The sequence below is a fragment of the Cyprinus carpio genome, chromosome B8 (genome assembly GCF_018340385.1).
Source record: "Cyprinus carpio isolate SPL01 chromosome B8, ASM1834038v1, whole genome shotgun sequence".
Taxonomy (NCBI): Eukaryota; Metazoa; Chordata; class Actinopteri; order Cypriniformes; family Cyprinidae; genus Cyprinus; species Cyprinus carpio.
Genome location: NC_056604.1, coordinates 17,290,709 through 17,304,368, shown reverse-complemented (window position 1 = coordinate 17,304,368; position 13,660 = coordinate 17,290,709). Strand labels below are relative to the sequence as shown.

The 13,660-nt window shown below is 36.3% G+C and overlaps 1 protein-coding gene across 1 annotated transcript in view; it reads right to left on the bottom strand.

The window, feature by feature from the left end:
* Window positions 1–13,430, bottom strand: part of LOC109077172 (nuclear receptor corepressor 2-like) — a 112,155-nt gene extending 98,725 nt beyond the window's left edge. The window contains exon 1 of the mRNA XM_042728971.1: window positions 13,001–13,430. The gene's annotated coding sequence lies outside the window, so the exon portion shown is untranslated. The remainder of the gene's footprint in view (window positions 1–13,000) is intronic.
* Between the last annotated feature and the right edge of the window lie 230 nt (window positions 13,431–13,660).

The window sequence follows — 13,660 nt, the reverse complement described above, 5'->3', positions numbered from 1 at the left end:
CGTGAAACTTGCCAATTAGCACATTATTAGGAAAGGCGATTTGCAAAGATTCATTAAAAAAAAACCTTACACTTACTTTTTCTGTTGGTGAAGCTGGATCACCAATGATTCACACAAAGACAGATGCATTTATGTAGATCGGGGCACATTCCCTTCAGCATTTAGGCCTACTACATAGAGCCGTAGTTCACTGACAAGCTACACAAACAGCTTTCATTAACACAAACGATTTCAAAATCATGCAATTATATAGCTTTCGACTGTTTTTGCGTAACTTGTCAGTGAACTACGGTTCTGTGTAGTAAATGCTGCTTCATCTGAAAGCAGGTGATGGAGATTTACTACTAGTCACAGAACCAGCTTTACTGACAAGATTCTCATGACAATCGCATTCAGTTAATCGTGAAACCCAAGTACAACCCCACATGCAATTATACCGACAGAGTAACATAAAAATTATAATCGGATTGTCTAACAATGTAGGTGGAGTCCCATTTGAGAAGCTAATAATTTACAGCATCATTTCAAATTGTAGTAATAACATGTCATGTATATACACCTTAGATTCTCTTGTCATCATTGACAAGATCATTGTCAGCAGCATTAATTGTGAGCAAATGGCTCTGTGCAGAATGCACTCAAATGTGATGCTGGACCACAAACCAGTCATAAGGGTAAATATTTTGAAATTGAGATTTATACATCATCTGAAATAAATAAGCTTTCCTTTGAGGTATGGTTTGTTAGGATAGGACAATATTTGTCCGACATACAACTATTTGAAAATCTGGAATCTGAGCGTAAAAAAAAAAAAAAAAAAAATCAAAATACTGAGAAAATCTAAATGAAATTCAAACCCTATACTATTCAAAAATTAAGTTTTGATATATTCACAGTAGGAAATTGACAAAAGATTTTCATGGAACATGTTATTTACTTAATATCCTAATGGTTTTTTGGCATAAAAGAAAAAAACGATAATTTTGACCTATGCAATGCATTGTTGCCTATCGTTTCAAATATTCCCATGCTACTTATGACTGATTTGTGACCCTGGACCACAGAACATGTTATATTGAGGGGAAATAATGTCTATAATCAGTGTTCATCTTTGCAGATATCTGAACACTGCTGTCAGTGCTGATTACCATAGATAAAACAGTCAGCCTCTGCTTACTGTGGACTGCTGCTGATATGAGATCAACAGACACTGATAGAAAGCACAGCTCCTCTTCCAGTAAAGTCTTGGGCACTCTTCCACATGAGTCAATACTTTATTATGCTGCCAGAAACACTCTCACACACAAAGCAATCTCATCCTGGGACCAACTTCCATATAAAATCCACAAGCTACAGACCTCATACATAACATTGGGCAAAGAACAGAAACCTGTGGAGTATTCATACAAAATTACATGGGGAATGAAGAATTTATTACAGTTTAGGAACAAGCACTTAAAGATTTAAAAGGATGATGGTAGAGACATATTTAAATCCCAAATGCAGAGCTGCAGCCAGATTATCTCTCTAAATGGGCCACTCTGGACAATCCTACAGGCTTATAAAGAAAACAATGGGACATAGGAAGTGTCAGAGGGATTTTTCCAACAGGCGAGTTCCACCGTCTTGTCATTTCCTGGCCTTACTTTAGTTCTCAATCTCGACTTGGTTACTTTTCCTCCCTCTTTTAATATTTAACTGTCCCATATGATTTTTTTCATCTGAACTTCATAAGCTACTTTTGTTTTTATAAGGAAACAGTAGTTTTGGTTTACATCAGGAAAACAAGCTTTTTGTTCATGGATAGGATGTAAGATCGCTGGCCTCGTTCAACACACTCAATATTTCCTAGATCATGCAAAGAAATCCTTAAGCTAGCATTAACATTCAGAGTGACTTGAGTGGAGAAAGATCTAGTGAGATCAACAGTAAGTGGCTGATAGCAGGAAGGTGAAGCTTGTTTCTATTCCGTCTTCACACACATCTGTCAATTTCACCAGGTCTTACACACACAGCTGCTACAGGCTATAGGCAAAATTGTCCACCCCTCACATTCTGTTTCATAAGCAGTTGCTTGTTTCATAATGGGCCAGCGAGTACGAAATCCTGAGGCAGAGAGAGTCACAATCAATACATTAAACCCTCACAACTGCTGCAACAGAGAAAACACAGAGGATAATGAAGAAAACACATCAGATGGATGAGTCAGCCCACACACAGCCTTAAAGGTTTACTCCACCCCAAAATGAAAATTTTGTCATTAAATCACTTACCCCCGTGTCGTTCCAAACCCGTAAAAGCTTAGTTCGTCTTTGGAACACAAATTAAGATATTTTGGATGAAAACTGGGAGGCTTGTTACTGTCCCATTGACTGCCAAGTAAACTGCACTGTCAAGGTCCAGAAAAGTATGAAAGACATTGTCAGAATAGTCCATCTGCTATCAATGGATCAATCTGAATTTTATGAAGTGAGATATACACTTAGAAAATGTATCCTTCTGTCATGGCTGACACAGAATAGTGTACGCAATTTGCGTTCAGCAGATGTTCTCCAAAATGACGCTACTGTGATGCGAAGTGACAGAGAGGAGACAAATTGTTGAATAAAGTCGTTATTTTTTATTTCTTTGCGTACAAAAAGTTATCTCGTCGCTTCATAAAATTCAGATTGAACCATTGATGGCAGATGGACTATTCTGCTGATGTCGTTCATACTTTTCTGGACCTTGACAGTGCAATTCTCGCAATTCAAAAATCTCGATGGTCAAATTTTTTTACTATATTCAATATATATCTCGATATGTTTGCATTTAAATAATTTTAAAAAACATGATTTTCTTTTGTCCCATTAAAAAAACAAAACAAAAACAATTTAGATTGATGAACACATGTAGGCCTATATGTAAATGAAGTAGTGCAAAACAAGCACAGAAAGTGCATTCTGTCAACTTTTTAGTGCATGCAATTCACAATTTAAACTATGCAACTGTGGGAAATAATTAAACTCGGATAAGTATTTTCTTTTTTTACAAGTTATTTAGCTAAGAACACAAGTCTGTCAACTGTCTGCGGTTTTAAGAGAAGCTCTGTGGCATGAAACTATGCTCCCACTGACACATATATATATAAATAATGAATACCAAAGACTTTTGCACTCTCTCTGTCTAAATGCATAAATTATGAAAACTGGTAAACATAACATTGAAATTCCCTAATAGTAAATCCAAATGGCAATAGCCTGTTTCTCTATTCAAACATAAGTACATTTATTCAGCGATCACAATCGCAAACATGACAGAACAATCTCATGACAGAACACAGACCAGCTGAACGACGCTTTCATTAGCACTAAACTCCAGCTTGTTAGTGTTTTCAGATCATTGTCGGTGGCGCTTCCACAATGAGGAGTGAGCACGTGCGCATGGTTGCCAGATTGCTTAAAATAAATGTATGGCCAGAAAATGTATACTTGTAAAAGTGAAGCTCTGATTCGGCGATTTAAACTCTTGTTATCTGGCCACCGCTCTCATCAAAGCTCTCGTAGTAGAGGCGTGTAGAGCAGTCCGCAGTTACATGTTCCTTTTTTGGACGTTCAGCGTGTTCTTTTGGGAAATATATGCTTGAATTTGAAATATTCGATATTCACAATATTTTCAAATTTTACATCGTCATCAAAACTATTCAGATATTATCGCTAATATTCAATATATCGCCCAGCCCTAATCACAAGCCAGATATTTTCAGCGGAACCTTCAATTTTACTATTCAGTTAAACTAACAACTCAGTTGTTCCTCAATAGGCAGAGCATGCATTCATACTATGCCTGCAGTCGACTTGCTCAATGTCAGAAACACACAGGGCTCTTTCAGCAGAACACACAAATACATTCTATCACTCAATACAGTCTATCCCTCAGCACTCCACACCACAATCACTATCTGAATACATGCTGTACTTGACACCCAGTGTCACATGAACGCATACAGACACGCACACCTAAATTTTTAGTCCCACTCGCTGGCTGCTCTCCAGATTACTAAAAATTTCAGAGAGGTAGCAGCTGCTATTGATGTGGCTGTGCAGACAGACACTGACTTTCTCCACAGACTGCCATACCTGCAAGTCTACTGCCACTTGACACTAGTGTTGTAACGGTATGAGATTTTCACGGTATGATAATCGTATCAAGGTAAACGGTATTAAATAATCAAAACAGTTTTTTCCTTTTTGGTTGAACATGTTCGAAAGCATGTGTTTACTCAAATTAAATTAATAAAAAATAATCAAGTTAATTTCATCATTGATTATATATTAGTTTAACAACTTATATTTATCATTAATAATTCACAACAATTCATAAATTCTGGTTTGACTTAATTTTTCTGGATTCTGTAGTTTTATTATATAATACAAATATACTATCAAAAATGGTGGTAATGAAATACATGCATAAAGCTTTTACAATTTAATGTATTAAAATGAAATCAAATACAAATGAAAATAACTTTTATACTTTCATGTTTTCGATTTAAAGCCTTATGATATAATAAGGGCATGAATCGATTCGGCATCGATTTATCATCCCAGCCCTAGTTGATAAGCAGTTAAATGTGTTGGTTTACACACAAAGAAATGTGTAAGCTTTTAATAAATACAAAAATAAAATGATTAATTTACGTAACATGTTAAATTTGATTTACAGAATTTTTTGTGCTGTTTTCTATCAGCTTGGATTTGAATAGAGATAAAACTTGCACTTAACCTTTTCACAGGCACTTTGTTTTCATAGTTAGACAGATATCGTGATGTATCATTATAGGATTGTCTAGCAATATATCGATTATCGCAGAATCAGTGTATTTGTGATATTATCGTATCGTGAGCCATGTATCGTGATTCATATCGTATCATGATGTACCGTGCAATTCCCACCCCTGCAGCTGACAACTACAGAAGTCTTACAAAAAGCACAAACGCTGAGTGCACACCCAAACAAGAGTGCATGCAGTTAGTTTAATGCATCGATACATTACAGCTGCACTATGTATGCTCACTTCCTTAGGAGTGCATGCAGTTAGTTTAATGCATCGATACATTACAGCTGCACTATGTATGCTCACTTCCTTAGGGCATCTGCTTTGACTGTTTACTATATTGACAGAAAATGCTAAAGTTAGCGCTTTCAAAATGAAAATGAATCGCTTAAAACAATAGTAAGCAAAGTAGCTATAAGCAGCGTTACTATCTAGCACAAAAATCAGTGGCCAGAATCGTTATGCTTTGAACATAAAAACGCAATCAGACTGCCTGTGCACTTTTAATAATTTATTATCAAAAATACCAACTGGTAAACAGTTACATGTTAAAATTCGTTCTTTAAAATGATTAAAACCTAGGATGTAACTTTACAAAAAAACAGGAAAACGCTGTTTAAAACACAAAAAAATATTGTTTCACAAGGAAAATTAAAATCTATTGTTCAAAAGGAAAATTTAAAAATCAAAAACGAAAACAATAATTAATAAATGCACATGGCACAATCGCACAACGCCAAAACTTAGAATAAAAAGGCGGCAAAACAAATCAACAGCCTAAATTTGATTTGAAAAAACTGCCATTTTATACCTTGACCTGAACACAACAAATTTAACATCAGACTATCTGGTTTTTCTTACAGCTTGCAAAAACAACTTCTGCATTATATAAACGAACCAGAATAATATGTATTTATTCCTTTGTATAAGCCTACCCGTTTATTAACCGCGGTTTTTTTATATAGCCTAACAAGATAGCAAACAGAAAATTACAAAAAGGAAATTTCTTACCTAAGCTTTTCAATAAGCAAATTATTTTTTTTGGATAGATGTGAGAGGAACACCAGTGTCCTGTGTTGGGAAGATCGACTTGTTCACATCTTTTAGATGCGCTCTGAAGTGCGCTTTGGTATATACCGCGAGGCACGAGATCTCGTTGATCTCTCGTTGCTTTGATGTCATGTCATACATGAATAAATGGTATCTTATTCTCTATCACAATTGTGTCTAGCATATTTATCTGATAATCTCAGAATCAGTCGTGATTATATCATGTTTTATGAGCCATAAAAATATCGTGATTCATATCTAAATCCTGTGCTACCCGCAATTCCCAGGCTCCTGCAGCGTTAAAAATAAAAAATAAAACAACTACAGAAGTCTTACAAAAAAGCACAAACGCTTTTGAGTGCACACCCAAACAAGAGTGTTTCGTTTTGTGATCGCGCTGTTCCAGTGACATTATTTCTCATTAGTTTTTTAAAATGCATCGATACATTACAGCTGCACTATGCTACTGGCCCGAGGCTATTGCTCACGTTTTAAAGCCCTTCCTTAGCGGGCATCTGCTTTGACTAACCACCTACTGAAAGAGAATTGTATAAAGAAGGAAAGGATACGTTTAGTCACCTGTTGGGGCAGCCCGATCTGATTAAGAATGTATACAAAGAAGGAAAGGATATGTATACTAAGAGTGTGCACTATCCATAATCACATCATAAGCAAATAAAGCAGTAGGCAAAAAGGAAGTTGTAATAGTTCTATTTTGCTTAGCAGGAAATACTCACAAAATATTGCTGATGTGAATATGATGGATTTATGCTATAACCACCTTCTATAGTCAAATCAAACAGGCTAAGTCTGCCAACAGGGCTTGGACTAAATTCTTAAATCGACAGAATTAGCATGCATACAGTTGCTGGTGCAGATGTATGCGTGTCATAAGAAGTAAAAAAGTCTAAAATACTTTGGAGTTATTTTAAGCTGTGGTTCTGTGTAAGTCACTATTGTGTAACAAAGAAAGAGGAACTGATTGTAAAGATAAAACGGGAGGCGTCTGAGAGTAGAGGAGAGGTGAGTAGTGGCTGTTTGCCCAATCCCTGTAAAGGGCTGCGGGGAGGAGTTGACAGTCAGACCCTCCAGACAGTGCATTTAGTGAATGTTAATGGGGCACTCAGCACTACTCAACTCTGACCATATACAAAATTGATGACAGATCAAGGACTTTTTCTAAAGAACCCAGAAGGGCGCTGTGCTCTGCACTCCACAGTACACCAGACACTTCAAGTTCAAATGACCTTCTTATAATGCATTCAAATGTTTCAAAACACCACCCACTAACAAGGACACTAACATATACATCCCTTGAAGTAAAAACAAAGGCTCCCTTACCTTCAGCATATGACCATTTGTCTTATATTCTAAATGGTATTTGCAGCCTATTTACTCTGGCCTTTTTTAGCAATCAAACACTTAGCCATGGGCACATGTTTACAACACTCACAGTAGGCCTGGGCAGTATCACAAGTTTGTATGATATATCAATATTTTCTTTATAAGCAACTTGATATGAGGCAACACCGTTTATATCTATTTACAGTAGTTTGATACGAGCACATATGAAAATATAGCGGAGGACAAAAACTAATTTGTTTATGCACTAAGTTTAAATGCATAAACTAATTTGTTCTAAACATGTGACAAGCTTCATATTAAGGCCTTAAAAAACTGGTAAGACATAGTTTATAGTTTCGTTTCGCATATTAGATTAAACGGCTTGGCCCGTCATATGCTCTGACAGAAACAGAGAGAGACACTAGGCTACTCGTGCTAATTAATGTGTTTGAGATGTGCTGTCTTCCTGAATGCATAACTTACATTTCACAGGTATATTCTCCATCTAAATATTTCCATCTTTTTGTCAGAAGTGCATGAGCCTCTACTAAACATCATAGACTTCAGTGAACAAGCGCTGCCATACGCATGAGCGCCAAACAGACAGCGCTCAATTAAGCAGAAGCACAATAATTCTGACTAAAATATACATTTCCCTCAAATATTTGTAGTTGGACAATAAATGTGACATGTAGAATTTTAAACCCACAAGTAATAGGGTTGGGCCGATAGACAATGCCATCGTCCATCGCCAATGGCTGATAGACATCACTATGTTGAGCCGGCACTGTAGACATCGTCCGATGACAATTTGTAGACATTGCCCAACCCCAACAAGTAAGTCTATTTTTATGATAGCACTGACTGTAAAATGACTGTAATGGGGTAATCAAAATAGCCTAACACAACTTTTGTTCTCATTTATTTTAATTTTTAGTTAAGTGAATTTAACTTCCGCTTTAAAAGCCTTTTTTGTTTTTAGACTGCAATGTTACAATGTTAGAATGAAATGTGATTGTAACCCTTTTTTGAACATAATATAAAGGCTTACATGGTTTCATTCACTTTATTTGTTTTCATAGCCTTTAATATTTATTGTTTTGTTGGACAACATTGGGCGGTAAGTGAAAAATATATATACATGTATATATCAAATACAGATTTTTTTAATCCAAATACAAAAACAAAAATACAGAGATATATACCGTATATCGCAAATCAACCAAAAAATACAGAGATATTCATTTTTAATAACTCATAGCACACACTGACCACCACTAGTACAGGACAAATAGCATGGGAGTTAGTCCAAAACTCTGCCTTAACTAATGGGATCAGTCAGGCTTAATTCTGATAGAATCAAGTCATATACATCAGGATTATTTAAAGTAACATTTTGCAATTTTGTATAAAAAAAAACTTGACTATATAGTTCTGTTATTGTTACTGTGTAGTCAATTACACATAGCATTGTCAAATAGCTTGTCCATTTCAGCCTCTAACACTCATTCACTTAAACTTTCATTAAGCATTAAACATTCATAAGCTGATTTTTTTACTTCTATATCTAAATTGCGTAACACATTTCTCTCTTAATCTGTCAAAATTCTAAATTGAAAAATATTTTGCCCTAAATATATCTGACCAGCATAAACTTCTCTCCAGATATGGTGCCATCAAGAGCAGATATGGGGTATTATTGCCTCATTGAGCTAACAAACACACCAGTGTCAACATTACACATATAACACTAGTGGTTACGTCATGCTGATATCACTTCACCACTGAGGAAACTCCAGCAATTTGGCCTTATCTAGCTGTGTCTGATATGACACAACTGCTGCTGATAGCAAAAAAGAGAACTGAACACAACGGTGGGTTAAAGGGGAAAGCTCACAGCCCACTGTCTAACAGGGATATTTCACTGATCCAAAAGGCCTGTAAAAATGCTCTTTGAAAGTGGTTTAAAAAAAAGGTAAAAGATGGTTATAGTGAAGTGCTCTTTGTAAACTTATGCTAATTAACTATAATGTGTAACATGTGATTTGTTAGTCTAAACTATCCAAAAACACTGCATTTAAAGGAGGTGAACAGCAGAAAGAGCAGATAAGGTATTAATGTCATTAATACATAAATTATTATTTTAATTAAAACTTTTGTCCAGCGAAGATGCATTAAATTGATCAAAAGTGACAGTAAAGTCACTTATGTTATAACAAACATGCAAATGCTGTTCTTCTGAACTTTTAATTCCTCAAAGACTCCAGGAAAAGTACCATGGTTTCCACAAAAATATTAAGCAGTACAACTGTTTTTAACATTGACGATACAAAATGTTTCTTGAGCAGCAAAACATCATATTAGAATGATTTCGGAAAGATCATGTGACACTGAAGACTGGAGTAATGTCTTAAATTAAATTAAATTAAATTACATTTTAAAACATACTCAAGAGTTAAAATAAAAATATTACAACATTAATTGTTTACTATATTTTTGATCAAATAAATGCAGCCTTGGTGAGCATAAGAAACTTTTTTCAAAAACATTTTAAAAATCTTACCAACCTCAAATTTTTGAATAGGGTTTAATATATAAACATGAAAAATATATAAATGGCAAATAACACCTATAATAGCACAGAACAAATTGCCCTTCCAATTGTGAAAGAACAACATTTTTCAATACACAGTGATTGCAGGAGGAGCAGTTCTTCTGGAGCCTTATAGAGGCAGCACTGCAGCAGGGGCAAAACACAGCCAACGCAGCAAAGCAGTCCACCACAGTCGATTCAAAGACTGACGGCATGATGACAAGCCAAGGAGTCTGCTTACACAGAAAGCATTCTGCATACAGTTAATTTCCTTCGCTGTTCCACTCTAGCTGCTCATTTATCAAAATGAAGAATGGTCAAGGACAAACACTTTGTAAGCTATCAACTCCTTATCTTGTCCCTGAATAGTACTTGTGCATGTTCCGCAGTTCATATAAGCAGAAAGAAGGCATCTGACATGAATTAACGAAAAGCCCGGCTGTAATAAAGCTTGCAGCTGCAAAACTGCTGTGCACTGTGTATTAGACTCTGTGCAAAGCATTTTGAAAACAGACAGAGATAAAGTGGTAAACTAGTTCCACATTTCAGCAGACAATGCTTAAAAGGCAAACTCATTTCTTTTCAGTGCTTATCAACAATCTGCATGGAGCAGTGAGGAGAGCGAGAAAGAATATCATTACTCAATACACAACACAGAGGGGTGGAACTGGAATTGATGTGAGTCCAAAACAAATCTGTTGTTTTCTGGCCATGAGTCCTGGCAGCCCTGTGGAGCAAAGAGGTTGTCTGAGGCCAGTTCTGTTTTGGGTTCAGGCATCTCGCTGGTCCACTTATGACACTGTGCTTTGTTCTCTTCTAATGTACAGTGGGAAAGAATGCTGCTCAAGAGAAAAAAGCCCCTCTGCTGGCCCATGTCCAATTACACTAATACACTTTAGCTGTGTGGCCTCCATTTTTCACATTCCACTGCCTTTCATGTGCAAATCAACAGCTGTTGACAAGCATTTGGTATCCACTATGATTTATTGACCCTTAATAACAACATCCGAGATGGAGTGCAGTTCCAGCCTCATCATCAACAAGCTATGAAGGTGTTAGAGAGCTTTGTAAAGGGGGCGGGAGGTCCACAAACGATGTTACCCGTCGTGTTTATGCAAGACTTCTCAACGCTTTCCTAGTGATATTTACAGTACAATGAAGGAAACCAGAGTCTCTGAACAATTGCTTTTCAGTACATCACTGCATGAGCTCTAGCTCTAAATATGGGCTCACAAACCACTGTTGAAGTCTGTGAAAGCTATTCCCATGCACTATTGGTCTTTAACCCTTAAATGTTATCTATATACTGGGGGCATATTCATTTGAGAGGCTGGGTGGGAGGGACAGTGAGTGGTCCCATTTTCTGAGAAAAACATTTAAACTCTGACACCCACTTTTACATTATCTAAAAGCAACATTGGCAGTTTTCCAAGAGTCAAATGGTGTATAGGTTTGTATTTGTTTGTGTGTGTGTGTGTGTGTGTGTGTGTGTGTGTGTGTGTGTGTGTGTGTGTGTGTGTGTGTGTGTGTGTATATATATATATATATATATATATATATATATATATATTACTGCTGTCACATCCAAAATAAGTTTTTGTTTTCATAATGTGTGTAGTGTGTATATTTATTATGTATATATAAATGGTTCAAAGACATTAAAATGTCCGCATCAAAATAACTTTACAAAAGTGATTTTATGTCCATAGAAAGCACATTAAATGTAAGTAAAGTGTCTACTTTTAAGGATCCAAATAAGTTTTTGGAGAATACAATGGCAAAATGTGGTTTAAATAATGTTAAATTGTCATTCAGTGTAAATATATTTATGTAAAAATTCAAACATCATGCTTATTCTGACTTGTTCAAATTAAAATATATAAAAGAATAAGGGAGCACATTAAATTGTGCAAATCCCAGGATAGTGGCAAATTTTAAAAATGTAAAATTACAACTAATTAGTATTTAGCGTGAAAGTAATTAGTCTTTTAACATGTCATAAATTGATTTTTGTTGTAAATATGCGAGAAGATTGTTACACTGAATGACATTTTAGTGGGTGTCTTCTGTAAATCAGGGGAAAATGTATCATATCTATTTTTTGCTAAGAAAAACAAAAACAAAAATGCAATTAAATTAAACAGAAAACTTTTTAAATATAAAACAACAGTTTAAAGCAGTAATACACTTACTGTTTTTATGCTTTGACCCAAATAGACGCACATACAGTATATATATTAAAAGTATTTACATGTATACATTTGTTACATTTATATACTTCTATTATATAAATATTTACTGTATAAACAACATTTTTTTCTTAAATGTATACATGCACGTGTGTGTTTATATATACACACAATACATTTACAGAGTACACACTTATTAATAATCGTTGGAAATCGCTCCATATATATGATTATTATTTATTAATAAATTTTATTTATTATTGTTATTTTATTTCGCTAAAAGTTCTGTGTCAGTCTACCTGCAATTATTTTACTTTACTAGGACAACAAAAACAGCCAACTGACAAAACGATTTTGATCAAAGCTCCTTGAGTGCATCATTATGCAGCTCTATTCTTTCTAAACCGAGACCATGTTGCAGCACGAGTAAAGATTCCCTCATCTGGAGTCTAATAATATGATGTTGACTAGGAAATTCTAAATAGCACGGATCTAATCAGATTAACACCCTAGAATAACATACAAAACAGACTGAAACTATACGTCTCCTCCGTTGCTTGCACCCGGCAGCGTTACTACAGAACTAGCCAAGCATTCAATACAATATAACAACACATAATCCGAGCTAACTCAGCTAGCTCAACAGCCGACCCCCCAAAAAATTGCTCAACGGAAGACACTGTGCTTAGCAAAACATTGTTTATAATGCTAGAAAGCTAACTGAATACATAACGTAACGTGGCGGTCATAATTTAACATTATTCCGTCTAACGTTAAATCACAAACACCGCTAGCTATGCTAACTAGCCGGCCAGTCTTCACGGAGCGGTTGATTTCCGCCTTGCTCGGAGACGCTCATTCAATGTAGCAGAGGTTCAGTGAAGGAATAATGGCCGTTAGACACAGACAAACCCCGTGACTCCGACAACGGCTCTGAGAAGTCTCGGCACCCCTAAAACCGATAAACGGCTGACAGGCTCGTGGTCAAAACGTCTTGTAGTAACTTACCTCTCCGCGGAAGGTGAAGGTCTATCGCTACTGGACGTTTATGTAGTTTCTGAGGAATAGGAAATTAAGAAATTTCCACGAATAATCCACATGTACGGTGTGCTACGGGCGTGTTTTCGTCCTCGTCGGGTTGAGCAGCAAATCCAGTTGAGCGCCGCGCGCCTGTCGCGTGAGAAACCAGACTGCTCTCGCGCTCCCTCGATGGGCTCGGCCTTCTCGCGCTCCTCGTCTGTTTTTCTATCTCCTCCGTCTGTTTTACTCGCGTTTCCGCCCTCTTATCTCCAAACGGCTGTGATTCGAGAAGAGCAGGTCGTGCCCATTCTATCTAGTCGTTTTTCGCAGCGGCAGCTGTAAATACACGAAGCGACTGAAGGAGAATCTCTGCGGTTCAGAGATGACTTGAATCCGTGTGTGTGTGTGTGTTTTTTTGTTGTGTTTGTGTTGATTGCTTGTTGTTGTGGAAGAGAGAGTGTGCTGTGGGTGAAGTGCAGTTTCTCAGCTCTTAAAGGGCCAGTGCGCTCCTTTTGAAAATAGGTCCCACTGCTATGTAAATCAGTACAAATCACACCACTCGTCAGATGATATATGAACAGAATATGAAGATATACTAAAGATTTAATAAATAAGTAATTTCCTAGGGAAACCATATAGAGGACATAA